This window comes from Chiloscyllium plagiosum, unplaced genomic scaffold (genome assembly GCF_037043375.1).
Source record: "Chiloscyllium plagiosum isolate Xiang-an unplaced genomic scaffold, Cpla_swu_hap1 HiC_scaffold_16, whole genome shotgun sequence".
NCBI classification, from domain to species: Eukaryota; Metazoa; Chordata; class Chondrichthyes; order Orectolobiformes; family Hemiscylliidae; genus Chiloscyllium; species Chiloscyllium plagiosum.
The window spans coordinates 80293930-80317675 of NW_028270154.1; the positions used below are offsets into that span (position 1 = coordinate 80293930).

At 41.4% G+C, this 23746-nt stretch overlaps 1 long non-coding RNA gene across 1 annotated transcript in view; it reads left to right on the plus strand.

The window, feature by feature from the left end:
• The window catches only part of LOC148147583 (uncharacterized), a 53149-nt gene that overhangs the window by 354 nt on the left and 29049 nt on the right, over positions 1 to 23746 (plus strand). The gene's annotated exons all lie outside the window — the stretch shown is intronic.

Sequence of the window (23746 nt, forward strand, 5' to 3'; positions counted from 1 at the left end):
TATATCTTCCATTTCTGTCCACTAATCACAAGAAAAAAATTGGGGAGAGTGTTAAACTACCCCTCACGTGCCTCTGTTGGGCATGTGAAGAGTATGATCACTTTATATTTCATTATTTTGTGCACTTGAGTTTGAAGGATTATGGATTGAGGTTTTTTTAAAAAAAAATGTTAATAAAAAGAAATTATTTTTAACAAGGCATTCCCTTGTAGTCATATGTCTTGTGATAGCTGCTTGTTTGCTGATGACTTCCAGCTGGGTATACAGTGGTCAGGTTGTAATTTATGCTTTGGACATTGTTTAGAGTAGTTGGTGACCCCCAGCCTGCCTCAGGGAAATAATTCCCAGCGCAGCTTTCCTGTTTCTGAATAAAATTGTTGTGAATCCTGGTTGTCCTTTTTAAGACTGACTGGACTTCACAATGATTTGTACCCTGAGCAAGCTGCATCTGCCAAGATCCCAGAAAAACTGTTCAAATTTCATGCCACCTGCCTACACATACCAGAATGTCTGACTGATAACCCTCTGATCATCTTGAAACTTATTCTTGGTTTTGAGAATTTAAGACTCATTGACAAAAGTAGTTTTGTTTCCAAAAGTGAATTTCTGCAGAGTTGATTTTTTTTATTTATTGTACATATACATATGTTTGTTTGTGTTTTTGGTTATTTATAGGGGTAAAAATGTTACAAACTAAGTATGTTCATCTGTTTTGCATCTTCAGTGAGTGTTTTGTTCTGTAATAAATCAATACATTGATGTTTATTAACAAGTAAATGTCTTGATAGATCTTTTTAGTTAATGTTTAATGTGGAGAAAGTGTATGGTTGGCCAAATCAGGAACCAGATAAAGCAATTCCACTTGTGTTGTGCTCCATGAAGTAATGAGGCTACAGAAAGACACCATACTCTTTTGCCTCACTTATAACACCTTAATGGGGACTAATATCAGGTCAGCTATGATCTATTGAATGGCAGAGCAAATCTGATGAGGCGAATGGTCTATTTCTGCTCCTGCACCTTAAAGTTTTGTGGCCTTATAATTCCAAAAAAGCTCAAGAAGCTCAGCACATTCTGCTCAAGACAATCCACTTAATTGGCACCCCATTCACTACCGCAATAATTCACTTCCTCCCCATCAACATACAGTGCCTGTCCTACCTCTTATAAAACTGCACTGACTCGCTTAGACTCCTTCAGCAAATTCTTCCAAACCCGAGATCTCTATCACCTGGAAGAAACAAGGCAATAGAAATTCGGGACCACCACCACTTGCAAGTTCCTCTTCAAACTTCACATCATCCTCACTTATATCACTAAGCATCCACTGTAGATGTTCCTCACTATTGGTGGGTCAAAATCCTGGATCTTCTTCCCTTAAAGGATTGATCTACCCTACATTGGCTTCAGCAGTTCCCGAAGGTGACTCACCACAACCTTCTCAATAGAAAAAAATGCAGCTGGTCAGGCAGCATCCGAGGAGCAAGAGAGTTGACAGTCCTGGTGAAGGATTATGCCTGAAAGCTCGACTCCTTTAACTCTTCAGATGCTGTCTGACCTGCTATGCTTTTTCCAGTGCCACACTTTATCAACTCCAGCATCGGTACTCCTCACGATCCTCAACGGCCTTCTCAAAGGTCCAGTTAGGGATGGGTAATTAATGTTAGACTAGCCAATGACGCGCACATTACATGAAAGAATGGATTTCACAAGGTTATATGACAAAACAAAATCTTTCGAAATGATCACTTCAAAAAACAAGGAATGCTAATAACTTTATCTTTGAGCAAAGCCAGGCAGGATAGCATTTAAATACCAATTTTCATAATCACCAAACATCTCAAAGCGACTTCTAGTGAATGAGGAAGAACTTTCAAACTGTAATCTTTTACAGTTTGAAAGTGCATCATATATTTTACAAAATCGCTAAGTTTTAAACTGTCTCTATAATTCAATATAAAAAGGAGAGATAAACAGGGACATGTGACCTATTACTAGTTCTGCCTAACAATAATCCTTTTTGACTTGGTTGCAATAAGATCTGGGAGTCCAGTCAAATCCTATTGAAACCCAGTGCCAGCCTTTGCACAAAGGACAGAGCACCAGATGATGCCCTTTGTAGAATTACTAACTCAGAGAATCTGGCAGAGAGAAGCTTCCAGAGAGGGATTGCAAACACAGTAGCTATGAATAACAAAAGCTAAGGCTGTCCTCAAATAGTCACAAACATGATGGTGAAGAGAGCTCATTCCCTGTTCCTAAAGATAGGGTCATAAATAATTTTAATGACACTTGATGTTTTGATCTGGCATGATTGGAAGAAAAGGTTGCCAAGAATGGGCGTTACTATGGGAAGTTGGTTCGGGGATTCTCAGAAGACTGTGAGAAATGGCTTTCGACAGACACTGCACATTACAACTCAATTAAATGGGAAAGGTAAACTGGGAATAACTGTAAAGACTTAATTCTGTAGAAAATACCGTATAGAAAAGGTCTCTGATTTACAAACACCCAACTTATGAACGCTCATACTTATGAATGCGATCCCATACAGGGATGTATTTTTAAAGATCCTTAAAAATATTGGATCTTTAAAAATATTTCCTGTACTTACAAACAGATATTTTATTGTACTGCATTGTGTTCCAACCTGCGTACAAATTGACTTGGGAATGGACTCAGGAATTGAACCTGTTTGCAACCTGGGGACTGCCGGTAGTGTATAGAAGCACCATGAATATTTTCTGTAGTGTAGGTAGAAGACATATATTTCCTGTGGTTTAGTCGCATAGTTGCCTATCACAATCAGAAATGTCTTCAACAGTGAAGTTTGATGAATCATTGTTCCACAATGCAACGTCAATGATGCTGGAAGTGTTTATAATGTCCTTTTCATTCCCTATTCAATGCTGCACAAGTGTTTAATCTTCACACATTTTGAGGTTGAATGGACAGCCCTGGAATCTTGAAATATTTAATTATCCTTTGTGAATAATTCTTAATAATTGTTCGCATGAATGTCTGTTTTGGCTGTGTTTGAATCTTCAAGAGAAAACATGCGGCCATTTTGTAAGACTCTTAATGGCTATTTTAAAGAGGAGATTAGCTTTCGTTCCAAAGAATATTTCACCACTGGAGAGGTGGTGGTGTAGTGTTATTGTCACTGGACTAGAATCCAGAATGCCAAACCCTTGTTCTAGTGATATGGATGTAAATCCCAATGTGGCAGATGGTGAAATTTCAATTCAATAGGGGGTACAAAACTGGACTCTACTCTGGTCTTAATGGTGGCCATGTAAGTATTGCCATTAAAAACCATTTGGCTCACTAATGTCCTTTAGGGATGGCAAGCTGCTGTCCTTACCTGGTCTGGACTACATGTAACTCCAGACCAACAGCAATATTTCACTCTTAATTGTTCTCTAGCGCAATTAAAGACAGGCAATAAATGTTGGTCTAGCCAGCGATGTCTACATCTCATGAATGAATAAAAAGGTGTAACATTATAATTTCACTTTTGTAACACCCTGTGTGAATGTGGCAGAAATCCTAGAAAATATATTTTTTTACGGGTTTTCACCAACCTCCAACCAAAAAGTAAGATAGATAAGCAAATGACTTCACGCAACACAATTCCATTGAAAGCAATTATTAAAGCCCTGCCTGAGTCATTGTGGCTGATGAATCTGCATTGTCAGATGGTGAAGGGGATGTTTCTTCTGATGAACATCCTCAATTGCCTATTCAGTATAATGTTGCAGCTCTCACAGATTCTCATTGTCCATCACATACCTTTGTTATGACCTCCAGAGAAAAAGCATAGAATATCAAACATAGAACATTACAGCACAGTACAGGCCTTTTGGCCCTCGATGTTGCACTGACCCGTGAAATCGATCTGAAGCCCATCTAACCGACACTATTCCATTATCATCCATATATTTATCCAATGACCATTTAAATGCCCTTAAAGTTGGTATGTCTACTACTGTTGCAGGCGGGCCTTTCCATGCCCTTGCACTCAGAGTAAAGAAACTATCTCTGACATCTATCCAATATCTATCACCCCTCAATTTAAAGCTATGTCCCCTCATCCTAGCCATCACCATCCGAGGAAAAAGGTCCTCGGATGGTGATGGCTACTGTCCACCATATCTAATACTCTGATCAGTTTGTATGCCTCTATTAAGTCACCAGGCAACATCCTGGTAAATCGCCTCTGCACCCTTTCCAATGCTTCCACACCCTTCCTATAATGCGGTGACCAGAACTGTACGCAACACTCCAAGTGCAGCTGCACCAGAGTTTTGTACAGCTGCATATGACCTCATAGCTCCCAAACTCAATCCCTCTACCAATAAAAACTAACATACCGTACGCTATCTTAACAAGCATATCAACCTGGGTGGCAACTTTCAGGGATCGATGCATGTGGACACGGAGATGTCTCTGTTCGTCTATACTACTAAGAATCTTACCATTAGCCCAGTACTCTGTATTCTTGTTACTCCTTCCATGTAAATCACCTCACACTTTTCACATTAAACTCCATTTGCTACCTCTCAGCCCAGCTCTGCAGCTTATCTATGTCCCTGTGGAATCTGCAGCATCCTTCTGAACTCTCCACAACTCCACTGACCTTAGTGTCATTCACAAATTTATTAACCCATCCTTCTTTGCCCTCATCCAGGTCACTTATAAAAATGACAAACAACAGTGGACCCAAAACAGATCCTTACGGTACCCCACTAGTAACTGAACTCCAGGATTAACATTTCCCATCAACCACCACCCTCTGTCTTCTTACAACTAGCTAATTTTTCCATCCAAACCGCAAAATCACCCTCAATCCCATGCCTCTGTATTTTCTGCAATAGCCTACCGTGGGTAACCTTATCAAATGCTTTACTAAAATCCATGTACACAGCATCAGCTTTATCCTCATTCACTAGTTTGGTCACCTTCTCAAAGAACTCAGTAAGGTTTGTGAGGCACGACCTACCCTTCACAAAACCATTTTGACTATCGCAAATCAAAGTATTGCTTTCCAGATGATTATAAATCCTATCGCTTAAAATCCTTTCCAACACTTTACCCACAACAGAAGTCAGGCTCACCGGTCCACAATTACCAGGGTTGTCTCCACTCCTCTTTTTCAACAAGGGACAACATTAGCTATCCTCCAGTCTTCTGGCACTATTCTTGTAGACAATGACTACATAAAGATCAAAACCAAAGGCTCTGCAATCTCTTCCCTAGCTTCCCAGAGAATCCTAAAACAAATCCCAGCCAGCCCAGGGGACTTATCTATTTTTACACTTCTCAGAATTGCTAACACCTTCTCTTGATGAACCTCAATCCCTTCTAGTCCAATAGCCTGAATCTCAGTATTCTCCTCGACAACTTCGACTTTTTCCTGCATGAATACTGACGAAAAATATTCATTTAGCACCTCTCCTATCCCCTCGGACTCCACGCATAACATCCCACTGCTGTCCTTGATTGGCCATAATTTTTCTCTAGTCATTCTTTTATTCCTGATATACCTATAGAAAGCTTTAGAGTTTTCCTTGATCCTACCTGCCAAAGACTTCTCTTGTCCCCTCCTAGTTCTTCTTAGCTCTCCCTTTACATCCTTCTTGGCTAACTTGTAACGCTGAAGTGCCCTAACTGAGCTTTCACGTCTCATCTTTAAATATGATTTCTTCTTTCTCTTGACAAGAGATTAAATTTCTTTAGTAAAGCATGGTTCCCTCACTTGATCAATTCCTCCCTGCCCGACTGGTACATACGTATCAAGGACATGCAGTAGCTGTTCCTTGAACAAGCTCCACATCATAATTGTGCCCATCCCCTGCAGTTTCCTTCCCCATCCTAAGCATCCTAAATCTCGCCTAATTGCATCATAATTGCCTTTTCCCCAGCTATAACTCTTGTACTGCAACAACCCCCCAGGAAGCTTGAGGAGTTATCATATAGCTCTTGATGAAAGAATGCATTGGATTGTATACATGCTGGGACTCATGACATGGTGCCCCCTACCTCTGTATGGAGTAGAACCCCTGTACCTCAAATGCTGTTAGATCATCCTCAGTTCCAGGTGCCACTGCTTTTCTCTTATCTGCAGGACCTTTTATTGAAGAAGAGCGATTATGGATCTCCTGCACTTTCCACCCCATTATGATGATACCTTTGGCTGGAAATTCTGCATTCGGAGGCTGTTCCACATCCACAGAAGGTTGACATTGGTCCTGGGTTTTCAGACACATGTGTTGTTCATTCATTTCTGTCGGTGCCCGTAGGCACAGCAGACGCAGAGATGACAACAGGTTCTGTGTCTGGATCCAATGCGGATGGGTCTAATGAATTTGTTTGGGGAATATCAGAAGCAAAGTGCTCCTTAGGAACCTAATCAGTTGGCAGTCACTGCACAGGCAAGTTACATTTAGTCATCCTCCAAACAATCACACATGGAGGCCTTTGACAAGGAACAGAATGGGCCGCTTCCTCCAAATTAATCTTGCAGTTTGTTGACCTGATTCAAGTGTCTGCTGTACACACCCTTGGTGCACATGCAACAAGAGGTGGTCGGAAGAATGAGAACTTCTCCCCCAACCTTTACTCTACACATTATCCAAGCAAGGCAGTACTGCATATAAGGCAATGCTGTGGACGTTTTATATTCCGAGATGTGAAGTATGCAGATCCTGGACCTTGTGCAGGATAGCAGTGCTTGGAATAAGTTTGTCAGCTGCAGAAGGTAACTGAAACATCACAGTTCACTTGAAATTACTTCTGCTTCAATGGCCCTCTCCACAAGCTGTAATGGTATGGAACCCCTGACCGTGAATGACCCAAGTAGCTGACTGGTCATCTCCAAGCCTCTGGACTGAGATCGTACGAGGCCTTTGACTTACTCTGCCAGGGACCATGACTGACAATGGTCCACTTTGGACTTGACTGAGGGCTACTCCTATTAGGTTTTGAGACACAGGCATTGGTTAAGACACCTTCAGTATGCTCACTGCATAAGCTGCTTGCACACGGTGCAACTGGAGCATTGATATAGAACAGTGTTGTCCACAAAAATGTAAACTTCCTTGACTGCTCACTGCTAGCAAACATGACGGGCTTCTTGGTCTTTTATTCATGCTTGAAATCAAGGCAAGTTGGAGTACTATGAACCTCTAAGCCCTGAATGAAGTGACACTGCAGAAGAAGGCGAGGCAGCAATGATGTGAGTGTCCAAGTCGACACAAAGTGTGTGAATGTGAAGAGAGCAATCTAAGAACATTGAGATGTTCTCAGTTCTAACGTATGAGATGGGTGCCTGTCTCCTGACACAAAGTGACCTGGTAGCAGCATTGCAATGAAAGGTGTTGGTGAGCTCCAAAGGGCAGGACTGAAGTGAGGAACTTTACCACAAGTGAGTCGGAGATGTGCCGTCATGAGGTTCTGTCAATGGGAGGTTTGCTGGCAGTCACTAACCATGGAGGTGTTGTGAAGCGCTGGTCAAGATGGATACCTGGAGAAGATGTGAATGATGCGCAGACCTTAGCTATCAGCTCTTACCTGCATGTCAGAAGTTGTCATTATTTTGTTTTTCTCCAGTGCCTGGGAAAGTTGCAACTTGCATGTCAATGATCAGGTAATCGTGAGACCTTAATGCATAAAGAAAGGTTCCCCACTGCTCACTTGAGAGATTCTCAACTGGCTTTTGAAACCTTATACTCAAAATCAGAAGTTTTTCTCTCAACTTCAAAAATCTAATGTTTTTGTTCTCTCTTTTCCCAGTTGACATTGCCCACTTCATTCAGGGCCTGGAAAAATTCACTCCAATGGGTCAAATATTAACAAATGTCAAATCTTAAAATGATCATGAAAAGAAACACCCATTCAGAAAACTAATTTCAAAAAATCAACCACAATTGAAACTTATAAAAATGTCATTCAGACATGATCATTTATAATGTCACTATAGAAGCTTTGCCCCACTTCAACCTTTTAATCTTATCCAAATAAGCATACAGACATTAAACAGATCAACGAAAGAATAAATTATTTCAACAACATAATGATGTCAATTAATCAAAACAAACATTCCACTTCAGCCTGTGTAAAAGAAAAACACTCTATTTCTGCCGAAGCTAATACATTACTGAAACTTGGAGTTCAGCCAAGCATTCATAATGAGCTGTGTTAGGAATTACATCATCAGAAACAGATGGTTAAACATCTGCTTTTTTTCCAAGAATCTATGAATGAGAATCTAACAGGCTGTCTCTGTTTCAATGATGAGATTGCACTTCCTGGAAAGCTGATGTGAGTTTTACACAAACTTCCACCATCTCATGGCAGAAGAAGAAATCATAGGTTCATTTCCAACTGCAGAAATGTCAAATTAACATGAAACAACTCAATTTCCTCAGATCAATCCAGTATTAGAACTGATCCTCTGAAAATAGAAAATGTACAGAAGATGCCTGCAACACAAAAGAATGAGGACTTACAAAGGTAACTCACTTTTTAAAAAAATTTCTTTATCCCTGCATATTCTGAATTTTGTGAGTAAAGTCTCTCATTTTCGAGATCATATCCACAAAAGTATATTATATATGTGGCAGTAAGATTACCAATACATTATTAATCTCTTTATCATCCAGTTTTATCATCCTGTAACTGTATCCTTCAATATTATGATCTCTTCAAGCTTATTATTTGTTGAAGTTAATACATCCAAGAAAGTCCTCAGAGTACGACTATTACAGGATGAGATTTTGTTTTAAAGCTTTACAACAGTCGAGGCAAACTATTCCAACACAGAAAGGGGAACTCTCCTGGCTTTGGAATACAATGGTTCTACACATACCAAGTTGGACAAGTGTTATTGTCAACCACAAAAGATTCAAAATGATCTGCCAAAAACCATTCACACCTGCACCTCCATACAATGTCTGCTTGTGAAGGTCCAAGGGTCACAATTTAGTGATCCAAGGGTACAGTAGAAAGCAAACTCACAGATAACAAATTTTGATGCTTTTTGTCGACATCTGAATCTTGTATGGTTCAAGAAATTCCTTTGGGCTTACAAGTGGATGTTATCAAATCTGAGTTAAAAGCTAATTTCCACAATTACGTCTTCATCTTGGTCACAACCAGCAGAGCAAATTCAGCAATGTCCATTTGATGACATCCAGCTACAACAGCTCAAGAAGATCATCATCAATTAGTCGCTCAAACGCACTCAACAGGTCCTTGGGCAAACAGGTTCTTGCTGGTCAGTCAGAGATGAATGAAGATTCTGGAGGAATGTAACTTTCAAAGGAAGGCAAGTGATTACTTTACAAGCTTTATATCAAGATAAGCTCGACCGGGTACAAATTGGTTCTGTGCCCAGGTGACCTAACGAGAGGCTGGAGGATGGATCCATCAGTTGGCTTGGCATCAATAAGGATGCTGATCAACTGATTTCTGCATCACAGATATGCACCAAGATTTCTTTAACAGCACTTTCCAAACCTATGATCACTATCAAAAGGATAAGGGAAGCAGATACATAGGAACACTACTGCCTGCAAGTTCTCCTCCAAAACAAACACCATCCTGAAATAGAAGTAGATCACTGTTCCTTCAGTGTCACTTGGTCAAATACTTGGAAATTTCTCCCTAACAGCACTATTGGTCTAACCTTCACCAAGTAGACTGCAGCTCTTCAAGACAACCATTATCTTCTCAAGGGCAACTAGTAATGGGCAACCCATTCTAAAAGATGAAAGACTTAATCTAAGTTTGTTTAATATATTTCAGCTGCATGACACTATAACCTTTTGCTATCAGTTCTGTGTCTTATGCTCCTGCTCCACAGCTACCTGATGAAGAAGCAGCGCTCTGAAAGCTGGTGGTTCCAAATAACCTGGTGTTGAGTGATTTTTAACTTTGTCCACCACAGTCTAACACCAGCTCCTCCAAATTTTAAATGGGATGGATATGGAACAAATCTAACAACTGAGGGCTGAGCATCCACGAGATGTTGTGGGTCATCATAAACGTGAAGTCATAGAGTCATACCACACAGAAGTAAATCCTTCGGCCCAACTTGTCCTGTTTTCCCAAATTGAACTAGTCCCATTTGCTTGCATTTGCCCCAGGACCCTACAAACCTTTCTTATTAATGTACCTGCTCAAATGACTTTTAAATGTTGTAATTGTGTTTGAGTCTACCACTTCCTCTGGAAACTCTTTACATACACACACCACCTTCAGTGTGAAAGAGTTGCCCCTCATGTCCCTTTTAAATCTTTCCCTTCTCACCCTAAACCAATGCCCCCTGCTTTTGGGCTCCCCTACTCTGAGGAAATGACCTTGAATATTCACCTCATGTATGCCCCTCCTGATTTTATAAACCTATATAAGGTCACCGCTCAGCTCCCAGGGAAAAGAGTCCCAGACTACCTAGCCTGCCCTTAAAACCCAAACCCTCGAGTCTGAGTAACATCCTTGTAATTTTTATTTGTACCGTTTCCACTTTAATAACATCCTTCCTAGAGCAGGGCTAACAGAATTCTATGCACTACTCCAAATGTGGCTTTACCAATGTCTTGTACAGCCAGAACATGATGTCCCAACTCCTGTACTCAGTGCTCTGACCGATGAAGGCAAGTGTGCCAAATGCCTTCTTCACCACCCTGTCTATCTGTAACACCAATTTCAAGGAATTATGTGCCTGCATCCCTAGGTCTCTCTGTTTGACCACACTTTCCAGGGCCTTACCATTAATTATGTAAGTCCTGCACTGGTTTGTCTTACCAAAGTACAACACCTCGCATTTATCTGCATTAAACTCCATCTGCCATTCCTTGGTCCACTGGCCTAGTTGATCAAGATCCCATTGTACTCTTAGGCAACCTTCTTCACTGTCCACTATACAATCAATTTTGATGTGATCTGCAAATTTACTGGCCATGTGTCCTATATTCTCACCCAAATCATTTATATGATTGATGAGCAACAGTGCACCCAGTATTGATCCTTGTGGAACACCAATGGGTGCAGGCCTCCAGTTTGAATAACAATTCTCTACCACCATCCTCTGTCTCCTACCATCAAGGCAATTTTGTACACAATCGACCAACTCTTCCTGGATCCCATGTGATCTAACCTTCCTAAACAGGTTGCTCTGCTGAACTTTGCTGAAGGCTTTGCTAAAGTCTGCCTTTACCTCTTAGAAAAATGCAATCAAGTTTGTGAGACATTGTTTCCAATGCACAAAGCTATGCTGACAAGAATTATATTCAGTTATAATCTGCAACTCTTGGCCCAGCATAACTCTCAGGCTATTCATTAGCACCCAGCAAGAAAATCAACCCTGGTTCAATGAAGAGTACAGGAGGGCATGCAAAGAGTGGCACCACACAGATCTAAAAGCAAAGTGAATTTAGCACAAAGGGTTACTTGCAAAATTTTCAGCATTTGCAACTGCTCAGATTCGGAAGCAGTCCATTTCAAAATTCAGCAAGACCTGGACAACATACCAGCTTGGGTTGGCAAATGGCAAATAACATGACATTCCTGAAGAAGGGCTAATGCCCGAAACGTCGATTCTCCTGTTCCCTAGATGCTGCCTGACCTGCTGCGCTTTTCCAGCAACACATTTCCATCTCTGATCTCCAGCATCTGCAGACCTCACTTTCTCCTCAAATAACATGACTGCCAAGTAACGACCATCTTCAACGGACAGAGTCCAACCATCATCCATTGACATTCAATGACCTTACAATCATTGAATCCTCCACTATTAACATTCCAGGGGTTCATATTGACCAGATAATGAACTGTAACAGCCACATAAATATATTGCATTAGAGCATGTCATACTCTGGGAGTTCTGCAGTGAATAACTTATTCCTGACTCCATAAATCCTGTCAACCATCAACAAGCTATAAATCAGGATTGAGATGGAATACTCTCTACTTACCTAGGCTAGTGCAACTCCAACACAACTCAAGAAGCACCATTCTGGACAAAGCTGCATTCATGATTGGCACCCCATCCACCACCTTTCTGCCCCACTACTGCACAGAGCCTGCACTCTGTACAATCTACAAGACATACTGCCATAACTCATCAAGACACCTTGGACAGCATCTTCCAAATTCTGCCATTTACATTCTAAAAAGATAGGGCAAAAAATAGATAGAAATACTATCACCTGCAATTCCCCTTCAAACCACTCACCATCCTGACTTCGAAATATATTGCCATTCTATCACTGTGACTGGGTCAAAAATCTAGAACTCCCTCCTTATAACATTGTGCATGCATCTACACCACATATACCACAACAGTTCAAGAACGAAGCTCGCTATTACGTTCTCATGGGCAATTAGAAATGGCAATTCATGGTACATAAGGCAGTGATGCCCACATCCCATGAATTTATTCTTAAAATGCCAACTTGTGCACAGTAAGATCCCACAAGCAGTAATGCAATGATGAACAGGAATAAATATTAGTCTGGGGACTGTGGGAACTCCTACGCCCTTATTAAAACAATGTAAGGGATTTTTCACACCCCTTAAAAGGAAAGACTTGGTTACATATCTCAACCAATAGACAAGCATGTAATTTTATAGAGCACCCAAAATTTGTTGATTGATGGAGGCATATGATGGGCAAACGTAACATGGGAATCAAGAAAAAGCAATGAGAAAAGAGGACGAAAATATATTCCCATTGGAATATTATAAAAATAAATATGCAGAAAGCTTGAGGTTATTGCAGAGCTCAAAAAGTACAAACATTTTGTTAAAAAATAAATTACATTAAACTAATACTGCTGCATCCTAAAATTACTTTCCTTCTCCAGGTGTATGCTATAGCTGAAAAAGCTGAACTACAAATTAAACAGATAAATCATGATCCAAGTTCTGACCTGTTTACGAGAGAGTTACATTTTCCAATAGATATTATCTCTGGGATCTATACCACTGACATTTGAACATTAACCCCAATTTCTACCAAACACAGTCAATAAATAGGGTAAAGACAACAAAGGTCAGTGATATGAGGGCTCACATTTTACATCAGGTATGTTCAGTTTATTGCTACAAAGCTGTCTTAGAATGCAACGAGAGATGGACACCTATTTGCAGCCTGGTAACAAAGAAAATGAACCAGATTTGGGCAATTTAACCTCCACGAACTGAGTACTTCCACTGGGAATTAGGTTGGAACAGGATAACCATTTACTTAGAAGTGTACAAAGCAGCAGACTTCTCAGTACGAGTATGATTTCCTTAGGTACCCAACTCAAGTTTGAGTCCGAGCTGATTAGCAAGGTGTTCACCAAAGGCCAAGCAATCGAAGCAAGCCTGATGTTACCCTGCTTTGGTGTTGATGTGTGCACACTTACCAACTGAGGCAGATCATATGCTGGCCACTGGGAGGCTAGTCTTTATCTTATTCAAACAGTTCTGAGGAAGGATCGCTCGACCCAAACTGTTAAATCTGATTTCTCTCCACAGATGTTGCCAGATCTGCTGAGATTTTCCAGCAATTTCTGTTTTTGTAGTCTGCCCTGCTTTGGTCTTTTAAGACCCTCTTTAAAACCTAAAACTTTGACAATTCTTTGACCATCTGCTTGAACATCTTCTCACATGGCTTGATGGCAAATTTTGCTTTCTCATGAAACACCTTGAGATATTACTAGGAAAAAGTGACGACTGCAGATGCTGGAGATCAGAGTCGAGAGTGCGGTGCTGGAAAGACACAGCCAGTCAGGCAGCATCCGAGGAGCAGGAGAGTTGACACTTCAGGCATAAGCCTGACAAAGGGCTTATGCCCAAAATGTTGATTCTCCTGCTCCTCGGATGCTGCCTGACCTGCTGTGTCTTTCTAGCACCACACTCTTGACCTTGAGATATTACTCAGAGATGGTATATTAATGTAAATTATTGTTGGTACGTCCTAACTTAAGTGAACTACAACCATTTTTTCCAAATTTGATCAAAGTATTGTGAATGCTGTAGATCTGAAGTAAAAACAGGAAGTCCTGGAGAATATTCACCTGATTGCCACAGTAGCGCCTTACTGTCACCCTCGGCATCTTAAATACACACAATGACCGGACTTGATTGTCCTGTTCTACAGGGTTTATCCTACATCCAGTAATGCATTTCTCAAGCAAGTGTACAAGCAGATAGCTGTTTGCAGAATTTGATTCGCATGATTTTACCCCACTCAGGTATTAATTCCCTTCATTCAAAATTTCCATCACCATCCCTTCCCTCAAAAACAAAAACAGCCTTCAGAAGCTCTGTCACCTCAGCTCACTCTCACTTCAACTCTTGAATGGGTTCTCCTATCCCAAATTTAAGTCCATCTTTCCCTCAACACTGATCAGATTTTGCCACCGTACCAAAAAGCCTATTACCGAAGTAAAACATGGCTTCCTACATGACAATTTTAAAAATAATCTATCTCAGTATTTTCCTTTCAACTTGTGCTCAGCCTTTGCTGTGGTTGACCACATTATCCTTCTCCAATCTGTTTCCACGGTCATCAAGCCAATGAGATTTCACTCAACTGGTTGCCTATAAGGAGTCATAGAACGTAGAGCATTACAGCGCAGTACAGGCCCTTCGGCCCTGGTTTCACAGGTCACAGGTTGCGCCACCTGTGAAACCAATCTAAAGCCCATCTAACCTATACTATTCCATTATCATCCATATGTTTATCCATTGACCATTTAAAAACCCTAAATGTTGGCAAGCCAACAACTGTTGCAGGCAGGGCATTCCATGCCTTGACTACTCTTTGAGTAAACAACGTAGCTCTGGCACCTGTCCTATATCTATCACACCTCAATTTAAAGCTACATCCCCTCGTGCTAGCTATTACCATCTAAGTCATCTGCAATGATTTTCCATTCTTTTCCTGAACTGTTGCAAACAGGTGCATCCCCAAGGATCGATCCGTGGACTTGTTTTACTTTTCAACCACATGCTGCCCTTAGGGATGATAATATTCTCAGTTTCCACATATTCATTGGCAACAGCTAACCCCCTTCTCATCACTACCTTTCTCAATCACAACCCCAGAACTTTCTGAATTATCAGGCTGCATATATACCTGACCCCTTTTTCTTTATTCACTCATGGGACATGGGTGTCAGTGATTTGGCCAGTGTTTATTGCCCGTCCCTAGCTGCCCTTCAAAAGGTGGTGATGAGCTGCCCTCTTGAACTGCTGCAGTCAATAGCTGCAGGTAGACCCACAATGTTGTTCAGGTGGAAATTCCAGAATCTTTGAAGGAACAAGGATATATTTCCAAGTCAGGGTGGTGAGGGGTACGGGGAAACTTGCAAGTGGTGGTGCTCTCACATATCTAGTGCCCTTGTTCTTCTAGATGGGAGTGGCCATGAATTTGGATGGTGCTGTCTAAGGATCTTTGGTGAATTTCCGCAGTGCATTTTGTAGTTAATACATATTGCTGCTCATGAGCATCAGTGGTGGATGCTTGAGGACATGGTACCAATCAAGAGGCTGCTTTGTCTTGGATGGTGTCAAGCTTCTTGAGTGTCATTGGAGCTGCACCCATCCAGGGAAAGGGTAGTATTCCATCGCCCTCCTCACTTGTGTCTTGTAGATGATGGACAGGATTTGGGGAATCAGGAGGTGAGTTACTCACTGCATGTTTCGTAGCATCTGACCTGATCTTGTAGCTACTGTATTAAATGACAAGCTCAACTGAGTTCCTGGTCAATGGTAACCCACAATATGTTGTTGGGAGGGGGAATTCAATGGTGGTAATGCCAGTGAATGTCAAGGAGTGATGGTTAGATCATCTCTTATTGGAGATGGTGAAAGTGAGGACTGCAAATGCTGGAGATTAGAGTCGAAGATTATTGATGAAGGGCTTTAACCCAAAATATCGATTCTCCTGCTCCTCGGATGCTGCCTGATCTGCCATGCTTTTCCAGCACTACACTCTTGACTCTTATTGGATATGGTCATTGTCTGGTATTTATGTGGCATGAATATTACTCACCACTTGTCAGTACTGAATGAGAGTTATTTCTCCATTCACTGGCCAAGAATCCATCCCTCTCCCTGGCGACTGTCTGAGGCTGCACCACACTGTTGGCAATATTTATGATATTATTGATTCAGAGATGAGCTTCTGACCACAAATCCATTTCATTGCTTTTTCCAGCTCTGCAACATTGCCCATCTCTTGCTGCTGATACCCTCATCATTGCTTTGTTACCTACAGACCTTACTGTTCCAAAACAATCCTGCCTGGTCTCTCACATTCTACCTTCTACAAACTTGAGGTTATCCAAACTTGTGCTGCTTGTATCTAAACTCAACCAAGTCTTGTTCACCCACCTCTGCTGCATTTTCTGACCAACCTTGGCCTCCAATTAAGCATTATCTTGATTTTAAAATTTCCAAATCCCTCCATGACCTCATCTATTTATATTCTAGTGAATTCATAGAAAAAAGAACATAGAACAGTACAGCACAACACAGGCTCTTTGGACCACGATGTTCTGACGAGCATTTATCTTAATCTAAGATGAATCTAATGACACACCCCTCAATTTACTGCTGTCCATGTGTTTGTCCAGCAGTCACTTAAATTCCCTAATGTCTCTGACTCTACTATCAGTGGTAGTGGATCCATGGACTCGTAGACTCATAAAGTGCAGAAAAGGCCTTTCAGCCCATCGAGTCTGCACCAACATAGCAACCATAAAGGCATGCTAATTCAAATTTCCAATATCCTTGAATGTTATGATATTTGAAGTACTGGCCCAACTGTTTTTTTAAAGGTTGTAAGTTTTCCAGCCTCCACTACCTTCCCAGGCAGTGCATTCCAGATTTCACCATCCTCTGAGTGAAAAGGTTTTTCTCAAATCTTCACTGAATCTCCTTCCTCTTACTCTAAAACAATGCCCTCTTGTGATTGTCCAAGAGGGACAGTTGTTCTCTATTCATCTTGTCCATGCCCCTCATAATCTTATACACCTCAATCATACCTCCTTTCAGTCTTCTCTGCTCGAAAGAAAACAATCCAGGCTTACCTAGTCTGTCATTATTTCTCCATCCCCATGAACCTTCTGTGTATCATTTCTAGTGCAATCACATCTTTCCTGTAGTGAGGTGACTAGAACTGCACATAGTACTCCAGCTGTGTTCTGACCAACTCTTTGTAAAACTCCTACATTACCCCCTTTCTCATATATTCTCTGCCACGACTGATGAAAACAAGTGTTTCATTTGTCTCCTTAACTATTCTATTCTTTTGCTCTGCTGACTTCAGGGATTTGTGAATAATTACCCCAGGATCCTTCTGTTCCTCCTAAGCCACCCAGTGTGCTGCCATTCATTAAAAGCTCCTTCATCGTATTTCTTCTTCCAAAGTACATCATCTCACCGTGATTAAGTACCATCTGCCACTGGTCTGCCCACCTGACCAACCCATTTATATTTTCCTGTAACCTACAACCATCTTCTTCACTATTAGCCACTCTACCAAACTTGGTATCATCTGCAAATTTGCTTAAATTTCCCCCAACTTTTTCATCTATATCACTTGAGTATATAACAAACAATAAGAGTCCTAGGACTGATCTTTATGGTACACCACTGAACACCAGCTTCCAGTCACTTAAATAGCCTTCTACCATTATCCTTTGCATCCTATTACTAAGCAACTTTCTGATCCATCTCACTAAATTTCCCTCAATTCCATGTGCTTTCTCAGTCAGACTCCTGTGTGGGACCTTGTCAAAAGGTTTGCTAAAATTCAAATAAATCACACCAACTGAAGTTCCCTCATCCCCGTACTTGATCACATTTTCAAACTATTCTAACAAATTTGTTAGATAAGCCCTCCCTCTGACAAAACCATGCTGACTATTTCTCATTAACCCATGCCTTTCCAAGTGGATATTAATTAGCTCCTTCAGAATTTTCTCCAATATCTTTCCTACCATTGACATGAGACTCACCAGTCGGTAATTTCCTGGTCCATCTCTCCCACCCCTCTTAAAATGTAGAGCCACATTATTCATCCTCCAGTCCTCTGGCACTTCTCCCATGGCCAGAAATGAATTTAAAATATGTGTCAGAGCCCCTGCAATTTCCTTCTTTACTTCCCATAGAAACCTACAGTTCATCTGGAACTTGTCCATTTTTAAGCCCATCAGAGCCCCTAATACCTCGCCATTTCCCATGTCAAACTGCATGTTCCTCACAGTCCATTTTCCTGAATTCTGTACCTTTATTCTCCTTTTCCAGTGTGAAGACTGAAGAGAAATATTCATTTAACTGCCTTCCAGTAAAATGTGGCTTTACACACAGGCTGCCCCCTAGGTTCCAAATGGGCCCTAGTCTTTCCCTGGTTAATCTTTTCCTTGTAATGTATTTATAAAATATCTTAGGATTCTCCTAATCCTGCTTGCAAATCTTTTTCTCATGTGCCATTTTTGCTCTTCTAATTGTTTTCTTAAGTTCCTTCTTGTACTTCCTGTATTCCTCTAGGACCAGAGCTGAATTCCACCCTTTGAACTTACTAACAGCCCCCAGCTTCTCCTTTATCCAGTCCTGAATTGTCCTAGACATCCAGGATTCTCTGAACTTATTGCTCCTACATTTCCTCTAAAGGGTATCAGAGGAACCTCGATTATCCAAATATCAATTATCTGAGTTTTGGATTATCTGAAGAAGGTCTCAAGGTCCTGCAAAAATGTTACATCAGAGAGGTAAGCGAATTCGGATTACCTGTACTGAAGAACAAATGAAAACGCCGGCAAAAACAAAGAAACACAAGCACCAGTGACAGGATTTTTTTAGGTAAGGGTTAGCTACACAGGCCTTTGCAAAAGTAAGTGCTTTACAGGGCACTCCCATCACTTTACTGGGCTGTTCATGAAAAAATGGCTGATAAAGTAAATGCATATGCGAGGCGATGCTTCTGTCATTCTATTGCAATGCTGAGTTCATGGAGAGTGACAAATGCTCTTGTAATCTTAGAAGCTGTTCAGGACCTTGCTTAATGGTGGGATTTCATTTATTTTTGTGATGGTAAGGGTTTAGTTCTTCTTAGTTTATCATGCAATTTGCAGAATGCAAAGATTAGTTTGTTTAAATAGCAGACTCATCAAAATTATAGATTTAAACAAAGTCTCTGGTAGAGCACAGCGTTAGATCAGTGTGACTTCCCACGTTTAAGGTCAAATCGATTATCCGAATAATCAATTATCCCAAACGAAATAGTGCCAGCTCATCTCATTCGGATAATCAAGGTTCCTTTGTAGTTGGATCTGTATTCTCCCCACCTTTTTTTTAATGGCCTCCATTGCTCCACTGTAGACATACCTGCAAAACGTTAATTCTCAGTCTGCTGTGGTCATATCCTGTTTCATTTTAGCAAAGTCTGTCTTCCCCATTCCAAGTCACTGTTTTCAGGCCATCCTTTTCCTTGTCCAAAACAAATTTAAACCGTACTGTGTTGTGGTCAATTTCCCCCAGTGCCACATCGAATGTTTGTCCAGCTTCGTTCCACATAACCAAATCCAGCACAATAGCCCTTGTTGGGCGTTCTACGTATTAATTCAAAAAATTCCCCTCTAAACCCTTAACACCATGACTATCCCAATTTACGTTGGGACAGTTGAAGTTCCCTCTTATAATTCACTGATTGTTCTCTTGCACACCCCTATGTGAACTCTCGACATATTTGCTCCTCTATCTCCTGCTGACTCTTTGAGGGCCTATAATACACTCCCAGTAAAGAGGCTGCCCCCTAAACATTCATAATTTCTATTCACAAAGCCTCATTTGAGGTCACTTCCGAGACATCATCTCCGCTTATTGTAGTACTTCCACTAGCCTTTTGAGATTTCTGTGCTTCTCTAATTCAGGCATCTTGAATACTCCCTGTTTCGCACCCTCCACCAGTGACAGTCATGCCTTTAAGTCCCAAGGCCCCAAACTATAGAATTGTCTCACCTGCCTTTTCACATCCTTCCTCTCTTTCCTGCTATAAGAGGTTCTTTAAGAATCTATGGGCAATTAAAGTACTCTGGTGAGAGACTTTTATGACATCCAGTCTACCAGCTCAGACTCGGTTGCACCAACTGGTGTGGCACTTTGCTCAATCCCAGGAAGAAGATGTGCCCATTCTTGACCATTACCGCCATGGTCAAACTGCAGAGACAGATCCAAGAACATCAGGCAGATATGCAGAGTCACTCAGTAAGCTGGATTAGTGGAGTCCACCAACTCTATCAGTACCATGCCAGCTCAGGCATACATGCACTCCACTGTCTCCAAGGACAGGTTGGCAACTGCTGTGGTGACCCAGGAGCAGAGGAACAATCCATGTATGCTGGATGCGTGCACAGACCTGCACTCCATCACTTCTGCTTTAAGAAAGCAATATGACCCACATAGAGACTGCCAGTCTCTAACTCAGTGTGCAAGTCAGCGAGCGCGAAGAAACAAGTGAAGAACGATGAGAGGCATGTGTCTACGCTACACAAAAATATCCCGTGTAGATGCACAACTGACCGTCCCAACGTGCGAAGTGACCTGGCAGGAGCGTGGAAGCCATGTAGTTCCATCAGCTCCAAAGTAACGTGTTGAAGGCCTCAAGTGATGCCAGTGTTGTTCTGAGAGCAGGCACAATGCTGTGCTGAGGCCGATGCTGAGGGTCAGTTGAATGGATGAAGGGTCAAGGAGAACGCTGGCAATGATGTGTGTAGGGACACTGCATAGAAGGAGCAATGGTACATTGGCCAGTTAAGACATCCCTCTAGTTATAACCGCTTTGTATCGACATTGATTCACTTCTTGGGAATTTACTTCATCAAGTTTCTTGGTTGAGGAGGAAAGAGTTGGAAGTGGGATGTAAACAGTGTAACGACGCCAGCCAACTGGACCTTATAGAATATGAGTTCCTTGATGGGGGCTGTTAACCGTGCCCAATCAGAGAGTCCTGGCTGACATAGAAGGACGGATGTCAGGAATATTTACATACTGAATTCCTGACTCAGTGAGCGCCAGTGCTGTTGTAAAGAAAGGGTGATTGGTGGTGGGATGATGGCCTCCAAAGAGCTATTTCAAACTTGGGGCTTTAATGAGATTCAAATGCATGAAAATAAAATATTTTTCACTCAAGGGCTGGATTCTGAAGTCTCTGTTTAAGGCTAGAGGGGAAAATCAAAAACATTTTTCTTAATATCAAGCAATATTTTGTCATTCTCTCCCGATGTTGTCACCCTGCTCACCATTACTCTTGCCACACCAGGCAGAGGATAATTCCACCCCATGTCTTTGTTCAATTTTTTTTGATAATCTGTCATAATATCTCAATATGTGGCTTTCCTAGAATCCCTACAGTGTCGAAACAAGCCCTTCGACCCAACAAATCCACACCGATCCTCCAAAGACTAACCCACCCAGACCCATTCCCCTACCCTATATTCCCTACTTTATTATCCTATATTTGCCCCTGACTAATGCAGCTAACCTACACATCCCTGAACACTGTGGGCAATTTGGCATGGCCAATTCACCTAACCTGCACATCTTTGGATTGGATCTTTGTGTCAAATTTTGTTTGATAACACTTCTGCAAGCACCTTGGGCTGCTCTACTGTGTGAAAGGTGCCATATAAATGCAAGTTATAATTCTATTTGTTGTTGTTTCAGGAGGACGCATGAAATGTAGGCTGGAGCCTCGAATGACAGATACCTTGAAAGTTGTAACTTAACAAACAAATCCTCAGCCAGTATTTTGTCGTTCCTCCTCCCCCACCCCACCCCCCGACTCCTGGACTTTTGAAATGGAGAATTTGCAATTTCTTATTGGGATCTCTCAGTTAAATAGTGTTTTAATAAATCAAATAAGAAGCATTTCTGGAATGGAACTATGCTGGTCACGATGAATTAAATATGGAAAGTTAACAGCTGTTAGATCAGAAGCAAACTTGCTGAGTCTTTCTCTTCTTCGACAGTGACAAAGCTGCTTTGTCAGGGATCTTATATTCAGCTCTTTACAACACAAACTTTCTTACCCTCATTGTCACACGACTAGGGATAAGAACTTCACTCTCTGAATTCCGAATAATCTGGGGGCACTGTCACAGGGCCTATAGTCCCTTGCTATCTCCCTAGTGCATCATCTCACTTCTGTTTTACATAAATTAGTGCATCACCTATAAATCTCTATTAGGATTTGAAACGACAGTAGTCCCCAAGTAATGTGTACATTGTAAATTTATTGCTAAATGGTGTTTCACTTGACAAAACAAGGACAATAGTAGCACATTTAATTCTGCCTGAACACTTCTCAGTACAAAACAGTGTGCCTCATTGCAGATGTGGAAGCAATATGAAAGGCTATTTTTATGATGACAATGCAAGAGGATCATCACAAAATATATATGATTGTTTGGCAACTCAATAGTTTAGAGTGCAGGAAAAAGACACATACGATTTTAGTAGAAACTATCTGCTATAGTCATAGTCACTGAGTCATACCTTTTTGACAATGCATTACCATCACTGGGTATGTCACATCTCATCAATAGGATGCACCAGAGGTGAAACAGTGTCACATGGTTTACAGGGAGAAAGTGAGGACTGCAGAAGCTGGAAAGTTGGACTCGAAAAGTATGGTGGTGGAAAAGCACAGCAGGTCAGGTAGTATCCGAGGAGCAGGAGAGTCGACGTTTTGGGCATAAGCCCTTCATCAAGAATGTGGAATGGGAAGGGGGTTGAGAGATAAATTGAAGGGGTGGGGGGGTGGGAGTGCGGCTGGGGGTAAGGTAGGATGGTGATAGGTGGATGTAGGTGAGAGGTAATTGTGATAGGTCGATGGGGAAGGTGGAGCAGATAGGCGGGAAGGAAGATGGACAGGTAGGACAGGTCAAGAGGGTGGTGCAGAGTTGGATCTGGAATGAGGACAGTTGAGACGTAGTGCTCCTGGAAATATTCATCACTAGTTCTTGACTCTATAACATCGCGTGGTGCCAAGCAACTCACCAAGGGTTCTTCAGCACACCTACAAAGCCTTAAACCCAACATCATCTGGATGGACAAAGACAGCACATATATGGGAACACCACTGTATGCAAGGTCCCCATCAAGTTGTTCACCATTCCCTACTAGGTGACAGATCGCATGGACTGTATTGCTGTTCCTTCATTCTCACTGGGTCACAAGACAGGATTTCCTTCTCCAACGGCAACTCTGTGTTTATTTACACTGGAAACTCTGGACACATTCAGGAAAGCAGCTCACACTAGCCACATAAGGGCAATTAGGGTTGGGCAAATAAGGTACTAGGCCTTGCCATTGAAACTCACATTTCAAGGACAAACAAAAAGTGTAGACATTTAGAGGTAAAATGGGAAATGGCCAGATAAATTATGACACATAATAATTCTTCAGTCTTGGAGTAATTGTTCTCCTGATGATTTTTTTTTCCCATGTGATCTGTCACCTTACACAGGTGTGAACACAAAAACTAGAACATGGTTAAATAAAGTTTACCGCAAGCAAGAGGCGGTGTAGCATAGGGTTGTTGATATTCTGAGTCTCTCAGACAGTGTTTCACAAAGAAAAAGACACATTTTAAGATTTCTTTAGTGTCACGCTAGTTTTTTTTTAATATATTCCAATCTGACTCATATCATCTGAGGTTTTTGTTTCGCATTTTCTAACTTTATAC